Source organism: Pantherophis guttatus, chromosome 2 (genome assembly GCF_059756535.1).
Source record: "Pantherophis guttatus breed Tessera chromosome 2, ASM5975653v1, whole genome shotgun sequence".
Classification (NCBI taxonomy): domain Eukaryota; kingdom Metazoa; phylum Chordata; class Lepidosauria; order Squamata; family Colubridae; genus Pantherophis; species Pantherophis guttatus.
In genome coordinates this window covers 237,428,943-237,452,984 of record NC_142064.1, presented here as the reverse complement: position 1 = coordinate 237,452,984, position 24,042 = coordinate 237,428,943, and the positions used below count along the sequence as shown (strand labels likewise).

The window sequence follows — 24,042 nt, the reverse complement described above, 5'->3', positions numbered from 1 at the left end:
ACTGGGCTTATAAAAACATATTACACTGAATATATTAAATTGTTAAAATTGCATCCTTCCTCCTAAAAGAAAGTTTCATATTGAAGAAAAAGGAAAAAAATCTAAGTTTACTTGGGTGGTTTATCAATGTGCTACAGTAATATCAGAAGACTGACTTCTTTTCAGTATTAGCACAGATTTTGTGTTCAGACTTTGCATTTGGAAGCTAGGGAAGAGTGAAAATAATTACAGATGAAATTGATTAAATTTCTTTTTCTCAAAATAGATTGCCCATCAAAATAGATTACAAGTAGTTTAAAGACATAAACAATTAATCAGAACAGAAATTCTATCCTGTTAGACCTGACCTTGAATACCACATCCAGTTACGAGCACTGCATCTTAAGAAGAATTCAGACCAACTGGACCAGGTGTTAAGAAGGGTAAGAGGAATGACTAAAACAGAAAATTAAGTCATTCAGAGCAGAATCTGAGTGAAATGCATATGTTTAACCTTTAAAAGAAAGGACTGGGAGGAGAATAGGGATATGACATTCCTCCTCATGTAACCAAAAAGAAGGTTATGTAGACAAAGACTACAAGTTATTTTCTATCATGATCTGAAGCACATGTAATCATGAATTTAAGTTACAGGAAAGCAGTTCCTGGCTAAGGTTAGTAAAAAGCTGCCTCTTGCACTGGCAATTAATAAAGGCCAAGGACAGAGAATAAATGATGTTGGATTTTAACTGTAAGAATCATATGATTGATATAGGAATGTCCAGATTCTCATCATTTGGAAACATTAAACTATAACCTTATTCACAACTATACAAGGAAGGTTACAGGAGTAAAAGAAGTATATGTATTAAGCTACTGTCGAAGAACATTTGACACTTTTTTTTTTAGAATGTAGAATGTAACAGGATATAAAACAAACATAGAAATGCTTTATTTGCTTTTCAAATTAAAACAACACATTCATTTTTAAAAATTCTAAACATTTTGTAGAAAATATTACACTCCTGTTTGTTAATATTCCTGTCTTAAAGCAATGAAATCTTCTTACCCAGGTACTTCTATTTGTTTGAGTTAATATATCTGTTGTTCCGTGAAACTTTCTATTCATTCAATTTTCTAGCTGTCTGTCCAACACACTGTTCTGTTTCTCTTTTATCATACATTATAAGAAATTTCAGATCTGATGTGACATTTTTCTCAATAGATTCTATTTATATATATTAACTTTTCTCAAGTGCCTCTTCTTATTATGCCATGTACAACAGGGGACCTCGGCAGGTTCAGATAAAACCTGAGACCTACAAACATTAAAAAAACTTTTAAAAGTAAAAGCAAAAAGCAGTATGTTGTAGCTCAAGCAATCTTTGGGGCATAGAATTCTATCAGAGTAGAGGGAATAGATGCAAATTAGGGATTTTTTAAACTGTGTTTTGCATGAAAAACCAAATGGAGCTTCATGATAGACCTAAGGGCAAAAACAAACAAAAACTTGACTTAAGCAGTCAACTTGCCTCTTGGTCAGGGATATTTTTTTAAACTAACAGGTTCCACAGCTTAAAAAGTTTGAAAATCTGATCTAAATCCCATAGAGGAGGGTGTGGTGGATTTACTGAACAGTAATCAAAAGCGTATCAAGATCTCACATGTTTCTGTACATTATAGATATTTATCATAATTATAGCAGTCTTCTGAGTGTTTACAGTATTTCTTTTACTTATTCAGCCAATAATGTATCTTGTAACACAGCTTATTTATTAGTATTCTGGTATTTCAATGGTCAAAGGTATATTTGTCTAATATAAAGGAGCTGCACAGTACACTTTGGACCTTCCTACAATTACTTTTATTAACAACCCAGAATATCTGAGGGGTATGTGTGTGTGTTTGAAGAGAAATACTGCATAGACATATGCACATGCATACTGAATATGTGTTTGCAACAAGGACACCCTGGGACAATATGTGTGAATATAGACTCACATAGGCTGCCAATGTGTCTGAATGTATTTTTATCCTCCCCCTCTAACCACACTGGGACAGCAATGCATTTTTTTATTCGGTTATCAACCCTTAGATCAAAAAAATTTTAAAAAGATAAACAATCAACCAATACTGAATGAATATGAATTGAATATAAAAGTATGATCAGGATGAAAAGTATGTTGACATGATTTAACATTATAGAGAAAATAAATGAGCATCAATGCAAAGCAAATATGCAAAAAAAAAAGAAGAAGAAGAGTAGGTGTTCTAGAAGAAGGTAAATATCAAGAATTTTGTGGTTGGAAGGAATTTGATCCTCAGAAAAAGTTGAGAAGTTGAAAAAACAAAAGGCAATATGTGTGTAGTGCATTGGTGTAAACCATATTTTGCTGTCTTTTCATTTCTCTTCTTATTTCACCTGTCTAATTTATTTGGCTTACTCATTCTTTTCTTTCTGCTCTTTAGTCAGTGCTCCTTACCCTAAAACGGAAAAGCACAAAGGTTATGTATGCATGTATGTAAAAAACCAGTTTGGAATTTTACTTAAAAGCATGACTATGTGCTCTTTGGAACTGAATTTTACAACCATAGAACTACACACTTTACTAGAAAGAGAAAGTATTTGGAACTTTTGAAACCATGGATGAAAGAATGCATTTTAGGATAGAAGCAAAATATTGATAAAATTCAAAATGTATACAATATTCATTTTCATTGTATTTAATACCTGAACTTATTTTACCACATTTTTAATTAGTGTTACTAATGGAAGTATAAGTTACAAAAACACAAAAACAAAACTCCAAAACTCTATAGAGTCTCTTAATTTTGACAATTTGACAAGTTGGCAAAATAAAGCTTTAAAAGAAATCAAATTATCAACATGATGGTGAAAGTTAAACTTCTCCATATATACACATTAATAAAAGAGATAGGAACAATCAGAAAACAGATCACTGTGTACATGTTTTGTATTTAGGAAATGTGTATTCAATCTATTTTGTGAACTTTCATTACTCACAGTATTGTTTCTTCTTAGGCTGATATTTAAGTTTTGCCCTCATGATTTTGAAAGGAAAGATTTGCACAAATTGTGATTGTTCTCTATACTTTTATACATTAGCACTTACCTAGGAAACATAGTATTTTTCCTCATACAAATGATTAGAAAACATATGAAGGAAAAAACATAGCAATATATTTGTCTTATATTTATTATCATGTAAAATATTTCATTTTTAAAAAACATGTATATTGTACATCCAACAATATTCTTGGGGGAATAAGAATAAAATTATCAGGCATTTTCCAAGGTTTGCCAAGTTTTTCACATTTCTGTCATTATATTACTGACTCACCAGTTTTCCTTCTGGAAATTATTCATTCATGGCTGAGGATATCTTGCAAGGGATTCGTCCCCTTTCCTCTCAAGCATATTCACAAGCAAAAATCCCTCTGAAAAAAAAACCACGGAATCTGAAACAAGGAAAACCACCGTGTCAGTGAAATAATTCTTTTTCTGAGACAGGAAAAACATAACTGTAACACATTTCTTCTGAAACGTTCAATTAAACCATTTTGCCTCTCTCTTTCAATAAACAGAACCAAAATGTTAAAGATCTTCAAATATTAAAGTTAAGATAGAAAAAAAAATACGTAAGATAATTTCAATCCTACTAACAGTAGTGGAAATGGCATGAATGAACTTAGCCGAAGTCCAGTCCAGTACTTTCTTACTTTGATATCCAGTAAAGTTATTGTTATAGGTTTATTGTAAAAACAAAAGACAATCTAATTTAAGAATGTCATAGTTAATGAAAAATCCCAGTGAATGATACTAGGATGAAACTGACAATCACCACTGTCATGTCAGTAACAAAGACCTGTCAATGTAATAATTTTCAACAATCTTAGGAAATGCACAAAAGTTGAGGTATACGTCCTCATAGCTCCCAATCAAATAAACAATTCCAAACACTATTTACTACCCATTCATTTTAATGTAAATCTTGCAGGATCAGATTTAGATCTTGGTCACAAAGTGAATTTTTGGCACTTACAGAGGATTCTGCAACATTCAAAAGGGCAAAATATTCAAAACAATTCTTACATTACTGTATTTTTTACCCACAGAGCAGGAAGTTGACATAAACACTCTGCATCTCCTAATATCTACAATGTCACAGTTGCCTCCATGTGCTAGAAGTTTTATGAAGTGGCATTGAATATATTTGTTTCTTTCTAGGGTCATCCCTGTATCTGTCATCTCCTCCAGTCAATTCAATGAGTACAAATGATAGCAAATCCAACTCCTACACTACTGATATGAATGCAAAGGTCCACCCATAGCAAATTCCACATCCCACATGCTTAAGTTCTATAGTTAAAACAATGCCTTCCAGTTACATTCTTTGTCATATCGTGACATCATGACAGAAACTAATGCTGTAATTAACAGCGTATTCCAGTTCAATAAAGACTCTGCAATTGAAGTTTATCTACACTTTCAACTCCAACCAAGAGCCCTGCTGGTAAGTAAACCTTACCATGCCTTTGGTTTCTAGAGTTTTTTTAAAGCCCATATCAATGTTTACCTGTAATTTTGCAAGTTGAAATAATTGTGTATTTTGTCTTTTAGCTTGTCTTAATTTTGTTATTTTACACCCACATCTGTTTCCCATTTTTAAAAGATGAATAAAGACCCAATTAAATATAGTAAAATTACAGACTTGAAACCATGACTACAAACTGCATATTGCTCAGATAATGTTCTGTACAATTCATCATTTTAAGACATAGAATGTTTAATCACAGTCTATAGAATAAAGCCATCACTGTCTAATTCCTACAAGCCATTAATAAAGATGTAAGCTGCTATGGCTGGGTCACTGAATATGCTAAGCCAAAATCATATCCATCAAATTTTGTCAGGCACGAAGAATCAGGACCACACATTAAGTTCCAGTTAAGCTGATTTACTGCTCATGCCTATACACAAAGTCAACTAACGGTCAGCACTAAATTGGTACTAGATAAGATCTAACGAAACTCAAGAGGGTTTGGATTTGGAAAGCTTGTGGGAACATAACTCCAAGCTGCTTCCTCTCTTAACTCTACCCCCAGGCTTTGCCTCTCCTACAAATTTTAACTTACCACAATTTGTAAACCCAGCCACTATGGAAGAGAGGATATTGACCAAATGGAGGTGTAACAGGACTTCTATAAAAACGCTATTTTAGGTTTGAGATAAAATGATGTTCATTTACCACTCAGAATTAAGGCTGGTTTGTTCCAGCATTGTGATTCTTTTATGACAAATACATATTAGTGGAATTGATGCTGATGCGTGACTTATATAGGGATTTTTGGCAAATTGTCGCTTATAAGGCCCATAATTTGAAGTTTTAAAAAGTTTCATCGTATAACCAAAACATGCTCTTTAATTCTGATCAGGATGACAAATGTTTATTCAAGTACAATTGTAGGCAGGATTTCGTGGGCCAGTGTAAAACATATTAAACTGCAACACAAAACTTTCCATATTATGTAGAACGCCACACCAGCTTACGGTAAGGGTTAGGGTATCCATGTAAACTCTGAAGGAAAACAGGTAGAAGGGACAATCAACTCATTATATTAGACTGAACTTAAAGATACAGGGAATATAGTATTACTAACTTTTATACCATGTGGAGCAGATGACATCATCATACATCTCTAAGTATATATAATCAATATAGGCATATACTTGATGGAAAACAGTCAGCTTATTAATGTTGAGACCTTGTTTGAAAAAAACAACTGATTATGTGGAGCAGGTGGAACCCCCAGATCAAATTTAAGTGCATGTCTGGGAATCAATCCTCAAAAACAACCCGTGTGTTCAAACAGGTTAGGAGATGATCAAATATACTCTATTTTCTTGTTTACTTTCTATCTTCAACAATCCCCACTTTGTTCAAATGTCTACAGGGAATCTTGAATGGAGCAGCTGCAGTATCCCCCAGGCCAATGCATCAGGTTGCTTACAAAACAATCCTACTACCAAGCAACAAAACAAAACAATGCAGTACAACTTTGAAAATGCCTTTGAAACCTACATCTTCCTCAAAATAGATTTAGAAATATAAATAAATAAAAATATTACTTTAATATCATTAATGGTTGTCCTGTAAAGAATGAAGATCAAGATTGTTTTGGAGCAAGTTGTCTATGACAAATGGCCAATACAGAAATATAACTTCATGTTCTTGCTGCCTATGGCTCTTCTATAATTCTTGCATCCCATTGGGCTATAGGATTCCTTGTTTTGCAAAACAAGTTATCCAGCAGTGTATAAAGAAACTTCAATTCCCCCTTCTCATCAGACTTTTACTCTTAAGAAACAGAAAGTAAACACAGATAGCATATCAAGTCATAACAGGAAGGCACTTCAAGAGCTTTACCACAAAATGTTACATTTTGAGCTGTTATCCACACTAAATTCCACTAATGAGAAGAAATTTATGTAGAGCTGTTGTATACCATTTGGTAAACTTTTCTTTCCAAAAAATTCAGTAAATAAGAAACCTAAATGAACTTATTCTCATTATTTGTATGTTTATGATTAGTGCAGTTGAGACCAAAAAGAGTGACTGGCTGGAAATAACAAAACCTTTCATTTTCAAAAATACACAATTGTGCTGCAGTATATTACTATGGGTAATCTTCGTATTCTCTTCTTCTTTGCTGTGAGGTGGACCAGGAAGTGAATTTAACATTTAGAATACTTCATAAGCAAAGAAATGTTATTTTTTTTATAAAAAAAAAAGGGGGGGAGAAGCAAACAATGATGTTTGTTTACCTTTTAGACTGCAGAGTTAAAATAATCAAAATCACTCATAACTTACAGCACCTGAACAGGAATGACTTCTTTACTGTGTTACAAAATAAATATTGAATTAGGATGAGGTTGTTTGCACTGTTTAGGTGGAGTCTGAGGAATTAAGCAACGATTCCAGAATTGGATGTTCTTTGAACTGGTTTGCTGACAAAATACTGAATTCAGGTAGAACACCTTTTACAGAAGAAGAATCTTCCAGAATAGTCTTGTCCATTTTCTGGAGTATCCCACACCTTCTCGAACTACAAAACAACTCGACATATCTGGGAAGCATCATCTTGGGGAAGGCTCTTCTGGAAAACTGGGCTGGGTAACTATTTTTCTACTTAACTCTCTGAGGTAATATGTAATAAAACTAATATTGATAAAAATGGAAAAAGTGAAAGAAAGGAGATAGAAAGTAATGGGGCAAGTTTATATAAAGTAGTTTATTATTCGAATTGAAAGCAGTTTTGCTCTTAGTTCTTCTATTATAAAGAAATATTAGAAGGCCACTAAATGAAAAGGCAATATATGTATAAACTGAGTTTGGTGTTATAATATTGGATGTCCAATACCCATGTTAGTCAATCAAAATGTGTTTCCAAATATGTAAATAATACAAAGCTAGCATGCCACATCTCTGTGGTTTTCCTTATCTCTAGGGAAAGTCATCCAAAGAGCACTTCTGGCCTCATGTGATTTCTAATGTTGCCAATACAAACAAGAAGTATACAGAGGAAGTATTTAAAATGTCTACATTCTGGCAACACAGGTAATATTCTAAGCCACTTGGCTACAAATGTCTTTGAACAATGCAGCCATAGAGAAAATCTTGTCTGATTTTTTTTTCATGCTTTGTTCAAGAATCTCTGCTTGGGGGAAAAAACCCCAGTCATTTATCATCCATGTCTACTCTCTCTGATACCCAGATTTATCATTCTTCATATGGTAAAAATATTTATCCTTTAGCAAATTAAGGGAGGTGATATAGAAAAGAGAAATGTTTAAATAATTATGCAATTTAGCCTTGCAAAACACACACACACACACACACACACACACAAACAATTCCAGTACTATATAGAACTAGCTTTGCATTAAAAATAGAAGAAAGTCGGAATAGCCACTTTACCAAGTCCTCATAACAACTAATTACAAATAACCTAATATAGAACAGAGGTAATGACACTGAAATATGAATCAGAAACTACTGGATTAAAAACTACTGAACTTTTTGGAATATAACATGCACTTCCCCCCACCCTAAAAGTAGGTGAAAATTGTGGTGCGTCTTATACACAGAATGTTGCCAAAGCCCCATCCATCCGCCGGCCCCAACCCTTCGGCTGTTTTCGGCCTTTGTGGGTCACATTTTTGGCCGGTTCCAGCCGGCGGGGATTGGTGGTGGGGATTGGCGGCAGCAAATGGGCCACACGGTAAAAGGGTGGCGGCGAACGAGGTGCATCGAATGGGCCACAGCAGCGGCAAATGGGCCGTGGCAAATGGGCTGTGCAGAACAGCCGCAGCGGCGGCGAGCAGGCCACAGCAAATGGGCGGTGGCAAACAGGCCGCACCAGCAGCGAACGGGTCATGCTGAACGGGCTGCAGCAGCGGTGAATGGGCCACAGTGAATGGGCTGCAGCGGCAGCAAACAGGACACGGTGAATGGGCCGTGGCAGCAGCAAACGGGCCGTGGCAAACGGATGGCAGCAAATGGGCAAAGGCTGGATTTTAAAAATATGGTAATTTTTGGTAAAAACTCATTAGAACAAACTTAAATTGTCTTAACTTAAATTAAACTCAGTGTTCCATGCTTTCAACATCCAGATTTCAGAAATCAAATGGGAAAAATAATATTTTGTCAAATAGAATTGTTTTAAGAACTGCAAGTAGGTAATACACATGAAACACTCTAAAAACATTTATATTTAAACATTTATGCTACAAGAAGCCTCATAATTCTTAATTTTTGATACTAAATTTTAGTATAAACATGAATGCATGCAATTCTAGTTGTAGTCTCTAGTGAGTCCAGTGAAGTCACACTGTGGAAAATATGTGGCCCAACAATTTGAATGCATGACTTTTCATTCTGATTTAAGAAATTAGAATCTTAGAATTCCAAAGCATTGCAAAAAAAATTATGAATTGCACAGTTACTTGATACACCAAGATTAAATATCATATTAGTTGGGAAAGAGATAACTGATATCAACAACCAATTTACTAAACTAAAATCTTTCTGAAGCTGAAGATTGCCAGCTTCCTTTATTATTTTTATTTATTTATTTATTTATTTATTTATTTATTATATTTCTATACCGCCTTTCTCCCGTAGGACTCAAGGCGGTGTACAGTCAAGAAAAATATAGACACACAAACATCATAAAATTGCTAATTAAAATTGTTACTTAGTTTGGTCAATTAAATAAAACCCAGAATTAGATAACATTTAAAAAATCATTCGCATGTTTGTATGTTTAGCCCTGCCTGTTGGAACATCAGGGTCTTGAGGGCACGGCGGAAAGCACGGAGATCAGGGATATTCCGTATCTCCGGGGGCAGTTCATTCCAAAGGGTTGGAGCCCCCACAGAGAAGGCCCTCTCCCTGAGAGTCGCCAGTCGACATAATTTGACTGACGGTACCCTGAGTAGTCCCTCCCTGTGAGAACGAACTGGTCGGTGGGAGGCTATTGGTGGCAAAAGACGGTCTCGTAGGTACCCAGGTCCTAAGCCATGGAGCGCTTTAAAGGTGATAACTAACACCTTGAATCGCACCCGGAAGACCACCGGGAGCCAGTGCAGCTCGCGTAGGAAAGGTGTTACATGGGCGTAACGAGCTGCGCCCATAATCACCTGCGCGGCTACGTTCTGGACCAGTTGGAGCCTCCGGGTGCTTTTCAAGGGGAGCCCCATGTAGAGAGCATTACAGTAGTCCATACGGGAGGTAACTAGGGCATGAGTGACCGTGCGCAAGGCGTCCCGATGCAAGGGCATCATTGGGGTGGTCTGGGGTGGAGATGTATAGTTGTGTGTCATCAGCATACTGATGAACACTCACCCCAAAACCATGGATGATCTCACCTAGCGGTTTTACATAAATGTTGAACAGAAGGGGTGAGAGGACTGACCCTTGCGGCACCCCACAAATAAGTGAGTTAAAAATTACTCTAATACTTTCCTGATCCATCTAGATTATATGTTTAAAAAACTCTTTTCATTAAAGATTTCCTTATCTTGTTCAGAGTGCAATTATATAACGTCAACCAACTAAAATAATTCTACAAGGCAGAATCAGGAATCTTCTTACTTTGGGGATAATTTAGCTAAAAGGCATACAGGTTCATGTTCCTCTGTACTGGGCAGCTGGTCTGGCCATATTTATGAAAATAAAATTCCACTGACCAAATGCAACTGCAATACTCTAAGTAGAAACCAAACTAGACACAACAAACCACAGAACACATTTTATCTATGTGGCATTTGACTGCAATAGCTTCTGCTGAATGTTAAATTCCTGCCATTGGTACATTCTATGAATTGTGTCAGAATTTCAAGGCAGCCACTTCAGGCTACCCTAACTGCTGTCCCGTTGTGAACAGGTAGTAAAGGTAAGTAGAACCCACCCCTGATGTATGTGCATGCACAGAAATCTTTGCTTACAACCACAATTGAAACTGGCAATCCCATCACTAAGCGACACAGTCATCGAGCAAAACATCACATAACAGCAACTTGCAATATACAACTATTGGCTTCTCCATTGACTATGGGACATTGCAACAGTCACAACACTCACCAGAAGGAAAATGGTCAAATGTTAATCACATGACTGCAGGGAAGCAGTAACAGTCATATGGGGACTGATCATAAAGTTACTTTTTCCACACTATCCTAACTGATAGTGAACAGTTGATAAACAGGACAGTTTTTAAGCAAGCACTACATGAATAGCTCTGTTCCTTAATTCATGATCACTCAGAAAGTGTTATCTATACTATAGACAGTAGCTATGCTGGTCACTTCAGAAAATAATGCTACTTTAATGCTTTAAGGGAGGATGCTTTGCTCATTCAGTACACTCTGATCCTGTTCAACTCAGGCTTACAAATTACAATGACTGATCTGTTTGATAGTAGAAGTCAGATTTCGAATACATTATATTGTGTAGTTTACCTGTCAAGTTTGACAAGTAAGAAACAAAGATCTTGGCTACATGATACAAAATATATTTCTGTCTGAAATTTACATTCACCTACTCTGCATTATCTCCATTACAGTAAACTATCATGTTTACAATTCCATGACAAAACAACATATTGGATTAAAATATTTCAAAATGCTAGAAAAACACCTCAAGTAATTTTCTCTTTCAATTTTAAAGGTTTATTGTAACTTTCTCAAAAACAGTGGGCTTCAGACAAGATGGATTCAATGTTGTATAATTCCGGTTACACTTTTTCTCTTTCTGCAGGTTTTTATAATCAGCACAATAATTGTCATCATCATATTGTTACACTACAGATCCAGTAACCATGTCACTGTTACATGTAGCACAGCTGTTATGAAATTATAGTAATGTCATGCACTCAAGACTTTTAGTACATGCTAGGCTAAAATTCTCTTTAGCGTGATTGATTTAGTAATTCAACTTGTAACAAGTTTTCAAAATGAAAGTACCACATTGATAAAAACACCACTAAAATATATGTAAAATAGCATTAAGACACAAAGGTAAAAACCACAAAGATTCATAGCAATGTACCAAAATATATAATTTTTATAGGTCATGATACTTTTGTTTTAATGAAGGTAACCTGACTACTTCTCAATTAACAGCTTCTACAATAATTTCCAAAACCTGAAAACCAATGTAACCGAATTTTCAACACCACTTAATTTGGCATCATATGAAGTTCTAAGTGTAAATATTATTTCATACAATTGAAAAACAACAAGCTGAAGAAGAAATATAGCTGTTTCTGATACTATGGAGCTGGATTAATGTGTTTGAATTAATGTGTACATTTGGATTGCAAGAGGTCTTATTCCAGATACATGCATCTGTGTATTAGATGCATTTGGTAATGTGTTTTAGCAACTGAAGAGACAAATGCATTGCTTAAATGAATACATTTTGCTTGCATGACAATATTTTATTAACTAAATTTATATAAGACTCCACTTAACAGCTGTATTGAGAGGTTTACATTACAGTACTGAAATTAAACTAAAAATTTAGGATCATATTTTTTTCTTATCATTTTTATTTTATTATATAAAATACAAAAGAAAAAAGAAAATAGGAAATTAAGGGAGGGACAGGGAATGGGGGGAAAATTTAGGAACATATTAACCACAGGCCAGTAAACAAACATCCCCAAAAGAAAAATTCAACTTTGGAAAAACCACTTAATCAACAAGCATTCCTCTACTGGAAGGAACCGACAGTTTTCCAGTCCCTAAATCCTTGCTGTGAATAATATGGTATTAATAGTTCTTCAGAACCCCAGAAGTATAGAAGTAATCTGATCTCTAGGAATGTTCCAGAACAAAGGGGCAATAATGGGAGAACCCCTGCACTTGTGGTCCCTGAAGATGGCATTAGCTAGGAATAAATATCTGGAAGAAGTCCTCTTTTTCTTTGAAGTTTATTGGATGAATAGAGGTCCCGATGATGAACATAGAGCAATCTTGCTATTGATCTATGAAAGACTATAAAGATGAAACTAATGCTATCCTGATCCTGACCCACAAAAGGCTACAATGGTGACATCAGTTTTAGTGACAACCAGAAGCCAGCTATAGGCAATGTTCAGAATAGTTGCGTTACAAGGGCAAACCAACTGTATCCATAATGCCATGAGCCACTGAATTCTGGACCAGCTATATATTGGTATTCAATTGCAGTTCTATGTAGAGCTCTTTATAGAAGTCCAAATTAGAGGAAAGTGTGACTAACCATAAGTCACTGGATCAGTAGGACACAGTTGGAAAATCTATAAAATAACTCTCTTATCCAATCCATAGCTGTTGTCTACTCTTCAGCAGCTGCTAAGTCTATAAGAGCTCCAAGCACAGGTCAGGACTTCAACTATATGTCCTGTTGTTCCTAGAACTGAAAGATATAATTGGGTGTCTGTTTGTCTGTCCGTCCGTCCATCCATCCATCCATCCATCCATCCATCCATCCATCTATCAGTAGTGGGTTCCATTTATCTTCACTACCGGTTTGGAAGTGGGAGTGCTCATGCGCGGCACTTCTGCGCATGCGCAGAACCTTCTGTGCATGTGCAGAGCGTCTGTGATTACATCCGGGCGGGTGGGCGGACCCTCCTGCCACTGCCTGTACCGGTTTACCCGAACCGGGGTGAATCGGTAGAAACCCACCACTGCTATCTATCTATCTATCTATCTATCTATCTATCTATCTATCTATCTATCTATCTGCCCATCTCATAAAAAAGTGATTCTGAGTAAGGCATACAGTATTTATGATGCCTGTTTCTGTGGACTGTTAATGCAAACTACATTATTTTAAGAAACATATTTTTATCTGCATACATTTCATACAGGCACATTATATATATGATGTTAAACTTTACAAGGATCTTCAAAACCATCAAGACTATAAAGGAATAATAATTCCAAGTGCATTGTCCTATATAATTATTCATCATATATTGAATGAAACCTTGTCTTAAAACATTTTGCTTTTTTCATAAGCATTTTCTTTACAACTTCCTCTATCTTTTTTTCTAATTTTCTGGCTAAAAAAGTTGAAAAATATATCCTGGAAGGGAGCCAGAGCCATGAGCTGTCTCAACAATAATATTCCCCTTTCTTTCCTGGGCCTTCACTTCTGTATATGGATATTGTTCCATATTTTTTTCACAGCTGTACAGTAAGCCTCAATAGTTGTAAGAATTAATTGGTAGAGAACATAAAAGAGTAATTGGTTCTTATGAAATTTTTTGGCTTATGTACACAATGACATATTAGATTTATTCTCTTTACTAGGATCAAAGTTCTCTGTATGTAAGTCATTCCAATACTTACATCCCCATCCACTGACTAACTTTGTAATAAGACATCCAGCTACCTGACTCAGTACTTCTTCCCAACAACAGAATGAATGCTGCATATAACAATGTGTTTAACAAAACAGGAGAGAACAAAAGACAGAAAAGGCAAACACCTAGTAAGAATGGTGGAAAGAGAAAGATATCTGTCAGGAAAAAACAAACAAATATCAGATGTAGTTATGTAGTCAGAGTAGGTGGGGGGGTGGGGAGGACAAACCAGACTATAGCAACACAGAAAACCATCCAAAATTCTCATCCAAAGAGATTTCCACTAACATATGGTAGAAGTGTCACTTTCTACAAATATCCTGTGTGGGTGCCAATTTCTCTCCTCCACCCAAGATGTATCCAATAGCTTAAGTATTATAAGCTCTTCGAATTATTAATCAGAGTATGCATTTAGACTGACACACATTCTAATCCAATTTGTTAATGAGGAATCTATCATGCAATCTCATCATCTGGACCCTCAAAATGAATTAAATCCCCCTCTATGGCCACCACACTGCTGAGTAGCATGCCCACACATAGTCAGCTTTTCTGCTTCATTAACAAGTCCTGCATTCCCTCTGCTGGAAAAGAAACTATACTGCATCAACGGTACAAAGCATGTAGCTACTAAAAAACAAAACACTGGATTTTTTTTTGAGGATCCCTATTATAACTTTCACATAAACATTGTCATATGCCTTCCCTGATATAAAGTACAGATGGATTTGGTACCTACTACCATAAGCCTTACAATGTTTCACTGCTTTCAGGCAAGACAGTGACATATAGACCATTTAATATTTTTATTATTATTATAAAATTAAAATCATCTTTCATTCAAGAACAGTTGAATTACAAAGTGTGACTGAATAGACTATGAGATGAAATACAGTAACGTATCTTTAAAAGCAAAACTAAATAAAGGCAAAGTTGAGTTGAGTTGAATTCCTGACGATAACATGGATAATGGAAACAATACTGAAGTGGTTTGACGCTGCTTAATTTAAAGATTTTTTTTTAGTTTCCTAATCTAACCGAAAAACCTGAGATCTCTTGATGGTCTCCCATCTGATTATTAACTATGCCATATCTTGCTTAGCTTTTTCTAGATCATCCCAAGTTAGCTAGGTACTATATTTAGATGAGCACAACTGCATACAAAATTTTCAAAAAGAATTAAAATAGTAATATAACTCGCAATAAAAAGCAAAATATATTAAAAGACTGACAAAGAAGAAAATCAATCATCTTCCAGAAATCTAAATATAGAATCCCCTTTTCATGTCTTTCAGTGTTTTGGTATTTATGACAGCCACCACATAAAGCTATTTCTGATTCAATCTGAAGCTGAAAATGCACCTCAGTTAAAAATAAGAGATTCACAGATACTTAGTTCTCTTGAGAAGTCTGTAATGCTGGGAAACATAGAAGAAGAGAAAAGGAAGATGACAAGGTGGAGGGACTCCACTGCAAATGGCAGCAGGTGTCCCAAGGATCTGAAATTGGGGCTAGATTATCCTGGAGGTAAGATAATCAATGCACAGATAAGTTATTTCTCCTAATCATGGCAGTGGCATCAAATCTATTGGCATGTGAATATACAGAGTGGATTTCTCAACTTCCTTTGAGATTGGCACTTTATCCGAAAATTATTTAAGATAGAAGACTGCTAAACTATAAAACCACTAAGGCAGAAAACTACAAAGAATAGTCAACCAAAAAGCTTTGTAGTATTAATTGAAAGTACAGAACTCCAAAACAAGTGGAAAGAAAAAAAAAATGATTTTCTGCATGGTCTCAGCCTTTTCTTTCTCTGTTTAACTAGACATAGGGTGTAACACTATTAATATACAAAAAGCAAAAAAGAATGTAAAAAAATAAAATTGATTGAAGGAAAGGAAAGAATGAACAATGTCCAAAAAGAAAAAGCAAAGCAAGCTAAATGAAAATGAAGAGAGGAAAAGATAATCAGGAAAGAAAGGAGTCTTATCACATTTTTTCTTCTTAAAAAGGCTAAGACATCCATGCAGCAAATCATTGCCTATTTCCAATGAGGATTCATGGCAAATTAGATGTCCCTAAAGGAGCAGGCAGAGCATTATGATGGAGACTGATAACCAGTTGGTGAATTTTGACCGACAAAATATCTCCAGATAAAGGAAAAATCATAAGATCGCCCACATGTACTCTGGACAGTTGCTTCTCATGAGCAAGCTACAGGAACCAAAAATTTTAGTCGGCGAATAAGTCGTCCGGCTGGGAGTTGAGGGATTTCAATCAAGCTCACAGCCATAATGTACCCTTACAGACATAAAGTTGCCAAGCCTTAGTTCTTACTTTCTGAAAGTAAGTTACTGGTTAACTGATTTTACAGCACTTTTAAGTTTTACAGCAGATTGAATATACAGTTTTTAGTAAAGGAAATACAGATTTAAGGATTTTAAGAGGAATCCTTTTGTTTTGTTTTTTAAAAAAGCAAATGGAACATTGAAACATTGATTCTGGAAAATTGCAAATGGAGTTTGAAGGTTGGACATTAGAGGGAAGCAGAAGGAACTAAAGATTATAATTAAAAGACAAGAATTTTAAATTTAAGTTAACTAATACAGAATGCAGCAAAACACTTTTAACATCACATACTTTGAAGAATATTTCTGAACAAAGCACCCAGAAGTTAATTTTTAAAATGGATGCTATTATAGACAGACTATGATTAAACAATGTTATGGAAGAAGAATGGGTTTTACTAGACAAGCTTGAAACTGATATGAAAGTGGATTTTAAAATGGCAATGATATGGAAAAGATGCCGCCCTGGATATACAGCCTTGGTAGTACAGTGCTCTAAAGCACCCTGTTATTAAGACCAGCTGCCTGCAATTACTGCAGGTTCGAATCTCGCCAGGCTCAAGGTTGACTCAGCCTTCCATCCTTTCTAAGGTAGGTAAATTGAGGACCCAGTTGTGGGGGCAATAAGCTGACTTTGTATAAATATACAAAAGGATGAAGACTATTGCTTAGCACATTGTAAGCCGCCCTGAGTCTCCGGAGAAGGGCAGCATATAAATCAAATTAAAAAAAAAAAATGAAAACTATTGGTGTCTTAATGATTAAAAGGTATATAGAAAACAGTGATATGTATAACTTTTTATATACCTGTATTGGATTTTTAAAAATAATCTTGTTAAAGTTTTGAAGGATTTTATGAGACGAGACAAAGAATAAATGAAAAGAAATAAAGTTCTAGTACAGTATTTGAAAGAACTAAAGAGATCAACATTGTTAAAAGTAAAACCAAGGAATATAAAGTTAGTTCATTTGGTTAAAGTTAAAATAGAAACATTGTTATCTCTGGTAACCCTTACAGGTACCAATAAAGGAGAACATCTGTAGCTTACAGTTGAAAAAAAACAAGCAAGCTTGGAGAAGAGATGTTGGTCCTACCTGAACGTTCTTTTTCATGGCGATGGTGGAGAGAATCCAGGAGTGGGTGTTGCTTTCTCTCTTCTGCCTGGAGACTGAGCGTGTCACCATTTTTGGGTATGCCTCCCTTGCCTGGCTAGTCCCCAGTTCAGTGAAGGCGCAGCAATGATGAGACTCGGAATCTGTGAAAACATAAATCCCTTCCTGGACTGTGGACCAGACAGCTGCAGGGTGGGGCTGGATTTCCTCCACCATCATTATGAGAAAGAACGTTCAGGTAGGACCAATGTCTCTTCTCCATGGCGCTAGGTGGAGGGAATCCAGGAGTGGGACTTACCAAAGCCAGTGCGCTCTAAGGGTGGGAAGTAGCCTGATCCTCAGTCACCCCTTGTGTGGACCCTCTGGTGAATCCATTGTCCAAAGGCTGCTTCCGCCAAAGTGAAGGTGTCCAACTTGTAATTGGACACCTTCACTCCATCCCCCTTATATGAAGGGGGATGGAGAAGACCAAGTTGCTGCATGGCAGACCTCCTCTATGAAAGCCTGTGTCGCTCACGCCACTGTTGTGGCCGCGCTCTGGGTGGAATGGGCCGTCACATTCCGAGGCACTGGCAGGGATTGAAGCTCATATGCCTTGGCAATGGATGCCCGAATCCACTGTCCCACAGTCAATGGAGTGACTTCCTGTCCCAGGGTCAAAGGCTGGAAAGAAGCAAACAAAGACTCTGTCCTCCTCAGGGAGGAGGTCCTCTTGATGTAGATGCGGACAGCCCTCCTCACATCCAAGGTGTGCCATTTCTTCTCCAGGGCATGTTTTGGCCCCAGACAGAAATTAGGCAGACTCAATTCCTGGGTCCTGTGGAACCAGGAATTCACCTTTGGGATGAAGGAGGGGTCTAACCGCAAGACCACTCTGTTGGTATGAAAAATAATAAGTCAGTCCTCACTGAAAGGGCTGCCAGTTCCGAAATACATCTGGCTGATGTGATTGCCACCAGGAAGGCCACCTTAAATGTGAGGAACCGGAGACTAGCCTATCTCAGTGGCTCGAAGGGGCTCCCAGTGAGGGCATTCAATACCCTCATCAGGTCCCAGGTAGGATACCTGTGGATCACAGGGGGCCGCAAGTTAGTGGCACCCCTGAGAAACCTGAGCACAGTGGGATATTGTGTGAGAGGCTGCAGACCCCACGCATGACAAGACTGAAGACAGTGCTGCCACCTGTCTTCTGATAGTATTAGGCATCAAACCCTTCTCCAAGCCGTCCTGGAAAAACTCCAAGACTCCAAAACCTCCAAGAAGAAGGATCAGTGTTAGTCCTGGAGCACCAGGCGCAAAAGGCCTTCCAGGTAGCATCATACACTCTGTCGGTGGACGGCCTCCTAGAGGCCTGAATGGTCTGGATGATCCTGGAGGGAGGTTGTCTTGACTCAGGACCCCCTGCTCAATCGCCAGACGGTTAGCTGGAGCCACTGTGAATCCAGATGGATCAGGGCTCCCTGGCTGATGGAGATCTTGTCCCAAGACATCCTCCAGGCCCTGGCCACCGACAGGCTGACCAGGTCCGCAAACCATGGTCTCCTGGGCCAATGAGGGGCTAACAGCAAAATTTCCGCCCTTTCCACCAAGACCTTCCTGATCACTGCTGGCAGAAGGGGGGAAAAGGCATACAAAAGCCCCTGAGGCATCAACCCCCTCCGTCCCCGGCAATGCAAACCTGTTGAAGAACCTTGGCAGTTTTTTGTTGCAAGGGGTTGCACATAAGTCTAGGACTAGGACACCGAAGCAATCTATCAGCTCCTGAAACAGGGAGGGGTACAGACACCATTCTAACTGATCTACTGTCACTCTGCTCAGGCAATCTGCCTGTACATTCTGCACTCCTGATATATGTTCTGCCCGTATGGACAGAAGATGACTCTCCGCCCAGAGGCCCAGATGCATGGCCTCCTCCATGAGGGACTTGGAATGAGTCCCCCCTTGGCAGTTGATGTGGGCCTTTATGGCTACGTTGTTCGTCAAAATTAATACATGTTGTCTGGTCACAGTACTCTGGAATTGCCTGAGAGCCAGGTGCACTGCCCTGAGCTCCAGCCAATTGATATTGTGGCTCAGGTCTATTTGAGTCCACCTGCCTTGAGCCATCAATGACTAAAGATGGGCCCCCCAACCAAAGAGGCTGGCATCCATTGTGATGGCCAGACGGGCAGGCTCTTTGTACAGACATCCCCTGTCAAGAGCCTGGGACAACCACCATTGGAAGGAGAGAAGCACCTTCTGTGGGACCCTGACCCGGAAGGATGAGTTGCTCCTGCCTGACCTCTGGTAAGGCAGGAGGAACCATTGCAGGGTCCTGGCATGAAGACGTGCCCATGGTACGATGGCAATACAGGACACCATCTTCCCCAGTAATTGCAACAGGAGGGCTAGAGATACTGTACCGTCTGTCTGGATGCGTCTGGCCAAGATCCGCAAGTTGTCTTGATGCTCCAGTGAGAGGGAGACCACACACTAGGAAGTGTCTATGATCGCCCCCAGATGGAGTAGTGATGGTCGGAGAAAAGTGGCTTTTCTTGGTGTTGACTCAAAAGCCATGGTCCTGTAGTACCTGGACCATTGTCCTCAAGTCCTCCTCTGCTTGAAGCTGGGAAGAGGACTGGACTAAAATATCGTCCAGGTAACACTGGACCCTGATTGGTAAAGTCCATAGGTGGGCTGCCAATGCTGCCAACACCTTCGTAAATGCCTGGGGTGCTGATGACAGGCCGAAGGGCAAAGCCTTGTATTGGTAGTGTTTGTCGTTGTAAGAGAATCGGAGGTACTGCCGATACGTGTAAGTACAACCTCCGTCAGGTCTATGGAGGTAAGGAAGTCGCCCCCGCGGATGCTCTCCAGTATTAGCTGTAATGACTGCATTTTGAATCTTTTGTAGGTGAGGTATTTGTTGAGGCGTTTTAGATCTAGAATTGCTCTTACCCCCATTCCCGAGTTCTTTGGGATGAGAAACAGGATTGAATAAAATCCCTGCTCCTGCTGGTCCAGAGGGACTGGCTGAATGGCCTGGATCTCCAGTAGTTGCTGGATGGCTGTTTCTATCAGGCCTCTCTTCACTGCATTTTGTGACAGAGGGCAGTGGATGAAGAACTCTGGGGGGGGGGGTGAAGAGGAATTCTAAAGCCAAGTCCAAGCTCACCATGCTGAGGACCCAGTTGTCCGATGTTGTAGCCTCCCAGTGATGGACATAGAGTTGGCCGCCGAGAGGCAGGTCAGCCATGCAGTCACTTTGAGCAGCCCTTTCATGGGACTTCCTGCCCCACAAAAGGGCCACTTGCCTGGAAATGGTTGATAGGTCCGAAAGCCCATTCTGTCAAACGGTCTGTCCTGTTGACTAGGAAATGGTCTCTGGGACTGCTGGTACTCAGGTCCCAGATCAGAGACCCGAAAGGACTGTCTCTGGAAATAGGGAGCTGAGCAACGTTCCCCCGCCTGAAGGAGGTAGGCATGGCCTTGCCTCTGTCCTTGGTATCAATAAGGATGGCTCCAATGCCTCCCCAAACAACTTGCTACCCATAAAGGAAGCAAATGCCAGCTTCTTTATTTTTATTGCCGGCTTGCCAATGACGAAGCCATAGCAAGTGATGGGTTGTCACGGTAGAAGCGATGGACTGAGATGTGAACTTTGCCGCATTCAGGGTAGCATCAGCAGAATATTCAGCAGCAGCCATCAACTTATTGATGTACTGATAAAATCTGACATCGTCTGGGGGCACCCTCGCCTGCAGCTGGCGGAGACAGAGCAGGGAGGCTCGGTTAAAAAAAGAAGCGGAGGTGGTGGCCTTCACCGCCCAGGCCACTGCTTGGTGTGCCTTGCGGAGGCTCAATTCCACCTTTCTATCTTCTGTTTTAAGGCAGTCCATGGCATCAGTGGGAATGAGGGCAGCAGAATGTAACGCTGCCACCAGGCCATCTATCTCTGGCTTTTGCAGAACCTGTGACAGATCTGCAGCCACATTATACAGCTTCCTCTCCGTCCCAGTTGGAGGACCCAACTGGGCCCACTGTCTTTGGACAACGTCCAAGAAGAACTTGGGCGATGGAATTACTTCCTGATCCATGGTTGGCTCTGAAAAGAGCGTGCAACCGGAGTCCCTTGTACTGGGAGCTGGCGGGGCAGATCCTAAATTGGTGATGGCTTTGGCCTTGTGGAACAAGGAGCGAAACAATGGCCGAAAAAGGCCAGTGAATGGTGAGGTATGATGAGCCACCCCCTCTTCCTCTGATAAGGCCATAAAATCCTCTTCCTCTCCCGAGGATGGAGGGTGGAGAGTCTGATTGGAGGGTGGAGAGTCTGATTGGAGGCTCTAACCAGGCACCAGGTGCCAAGGTTGGCTGGGCCGAATGGCGTAAATAATCCTGAGGGGGCAGATTCCTTTGCTGGAGCCCCTCAGCAATTCCCTAGGTAATTGCCCTGGAAATAAGTAATTGTAAATGGTCAGAGAATTCTGACTCAATCTCATCCCCTTGGCGAAGGCCAGCGGCCGTAGGAGTAAAGGTAGCCTCAGGAGGCAGCCTTGAACTGGATTGCATCTGCTGGCCCTGCCTTACTGTGACTGGTAGCTTTAAAGCTGCAGCAGAAAAAACTTCAGAATAAAGTGAATCTCCCCTGTCAATAGAAAAAGGATGCTCACCAGCACCATCTGGTGATAAAGCGCGGTAAGGAGGAGGCTGGGAGAGGTTTGTATTTTTACAAATCCCCAACGGGGATTGCCTCTGAAGGGAGGGGGTGACATGTCCCCCTGAGGGAAGACTTGCCTCGCTCAACCTTTTTCCCGCCTTTTCTGCTTTGGCCAATTCCCTCTCGAAGGCCTTTTGGCATCTCTGGGCGTCCTTTTCAGCCGCCCTGGAGCCCCTGCCAACCCTAGCAGTCTTGTCAGCTTTGCTAGCCGAGGCTCGACTAGATGAGCTCTGGCTGCAGCTTGGGGAAGGGCCAGGAAAGCCCCTACAACCCCCTTTCTGAGGTACCGTACTGGTGGAAGGCCAAAGACGCCATTTTCCACCGCTCCGATGGCAGAGCAGCTCAGCCAAGCGTGACAGCTGTTGCAGCTCCAACTGCTTCGTGCCAAGCGTGCAAATTGCCAGCAGTATGCCCAGAGGGTCCTGGGCAGGGATAGAAAGGCATCGGTTAAAGCAGAACGGACCCGCAATGGGTGACAGCTGCCGTGGCTTTTTTCCCCTTGTTGTTCGCACGCTTAGTGTGGTTGCTGCTGTTCAGTATGCCCAAGCGAAACTGGGCAGGGACTGAATCCCCTCCACGATCCACGGGCAGTGCCAAGGATCTGACAAAGCAAGACCCACCTCCGTGTCCAGGAGGCTGGCAGGGATGTCGGCTGAGCCAGCCGGAAAAACGGAAGAATGGCGGACTACTCAGCCGCCGGACTCACAATCCACAACTGTCAAAGATCTTTAAGGCTGGTAGTGAAAGGGAATCCAGGAGCTAAGTGCAATGGAGAATTAAGAAAAGCAGTCTCGTCTGGCTGAAGACTGAGCCAAACTGGGGACTAGCCAGGCAAGGGAAGTGTTCCCAAAAATGATGACACGCTCAGTCTCCAGGCAGAAGAGAGAAAGCAACACCCACTCCTGGATTCCCTCCACCCAGCACCATGGAGAACACCAAGGACCTCTCAATCCTTAAAGGATTTTGCTGGCCAGAACTGAATGATAAAGGTTTAAAGCTTTATAGATAAGAGATGTTATACAGGAAGAGGAGTTCATTTTGTTTTTTAAGAGATGATAAGCTACTAAAATTGTTTATACTTGTTATGATGGAGAAGTCATTTCTAAATTTATTTATCTTTTTTTTACTATATTCTTATTTTTTTTTACTTTCTGTTTTTTTCTTTTTAAATGTAATATTTAATAAAATTACTATAAAAATCATTCCACTATTGTATCTGTCCCTATGACTCCAATGTATCATACATTTTCCAAAATTGTTTTTTTTTTTTTTTGATTTATATGCCGCCCTTCTCTGAAGACTCAGGGCGGCTTACAATGCGTTAAGCAATAGCCTTCATACTTTTGTATATTTATACAAAGTCAGCTTATTGCCCCCACAATCTGGGTCCTCATTTTACCTACCTTAGAAAGAATGGAAGGCTAAGTCAACCTTGAGCCTGGTGAGATTTGAACTTGCAGTAATTGCGGGCAGCTGGTGTTAATAACAGTGCTTTAGTCTGCTGCGCTACCAGGGCTTTTATTTTTCCTTTTTATATTCTTTTTCCATTCTTCTATATTGAGTTGATATAATATTCTAAGGAAACTATATTTTTTAAAATGTCTGTGATGATTTATCAAACGTATGTCTGTGATGACCCATTAAAATGTATAAAATGTAAATATTTGCATTTATTAATTACCTAATCTATAACCTTCAACATTTACCAATTCCCAAGATACTTGCAAACATTCATATTAATACTAACCTCAATTCAACCAGTATCTCAGAGGTACTGTATTAATTTTTATCTATAAATGGAACATTGCAAATATTATCTTACATTAACATCTGCCAGAAGATTGTCAATGAGAGAGAACTTGTCCTGCTTCCATGTTTCCACAGAAAAATTCTGAACAGGATTTATCAAGCCTAGTTATTTAAAAAACTCACAAAGCTTTCGTTATTACAGTTTTCCTTTCA

General features: G+C 39.2%; 1 protein-coding gene across 21 annotated transcripts in view; it reads right to left on the bottom strand.

Moving 5' to 3' along the window:
- FOXP1 (forkhead box P1) overlaps positions 1 to 24,042 on the bottom strand; it is a 631,964-nt gene that overhangs the window by 520,066 nt on the left and 87,856 nt on the right. For 18 of the 21 annotated variants that reach the window (XM_034440573.3, XM_060684181.2, XM_034440574.3 and 15 more), the window contains exon 3: positions 3,342 to 3,459. The gene's annotated coding sequence lies outside the window, so the exon portion shown is untranslated. The remainder of the gene's footprint in view (positions 1 to 3,341; positions 3,460 to 24,042) is intronic. The other 3 variants (XM_087887938.1, XM_060684186.2, XM_087887931.1) reach the window with 1 other exon arrangement.